Raw genomic sequence first — 690 nt, 5'->3', positions numbered from 1 at the left:
AAGGAAAGTGTAGGAGCCAGCAGTGAGAGGCTCCACTCAATCCCATACAGCCTCCCTGGGATCCTCTTCTGTGGAACCCAAAGCCCAGGTGAAAGAAAGAGAGTTCTCTAGAGTCACTGTGAAAATCACTTGGTGGGGCTTTTAAAAGTATCACTGTCCTGTCCCTTCCCTAATCCAATTCAATCAGATGTCTAGGGATGGAGTCTAGATACAGTATAGTTATAAGGCATCCAGGCTCCTCTAGTGTGCCTTCTCTTCAGTGATTTCCCCTTTCTTTTGTGTATTGAAAGAGCACTTTGCAGGTGGGAGGCGTTTCCTTGGTGGGCAGACATTGAGTGAGGGCAGTGGATAGGTACCCGCAGGAAGGGATGAAGAAGTTAGTGGGTACCTTCACCTCTACCCAGCCGGATTGCATTAAAGCTATGCTTCCATTCGTTTTTAAAAATTTGGTAGAGCACATAACATAAAAGATACTATTGTAACCATTTTTATGGGTGTAGTTCAGTAGTAAGTACATTCACATTGTTGGGTAGCCAAAACTCTTTTGTCTTGCAAAACTAAAACTCTGGCCCATTAAACAACTTTCAATCCCCCATCAACCACCAGCCTGGAAACTACCAGGCTACTTTCTGCCTCTACACATTTGACTTAAGTAGCTCGTATAAATGAAACCACACACATTTGCCCTTT

The sequence above is a fragment of the Crocuta crocuta genome, unplaced genomic scaffold (assembly GCF_008692635.1).
Source record: "Crocuta crocuta isolate KB4526 unplaced genomic scaffold, BGI_CrCroc_1.0 scaffold96, whole genome shotgun sequence".
NCBI classification, from domain to species: Eukaryota; Metazoa; Chordata; class Mammalia; order Carnivora; family Hyaenidae; genus Crocuta; species Crocuta crocuta.
Note: the sequence above shows the minus strand (reverse complement) of the source record.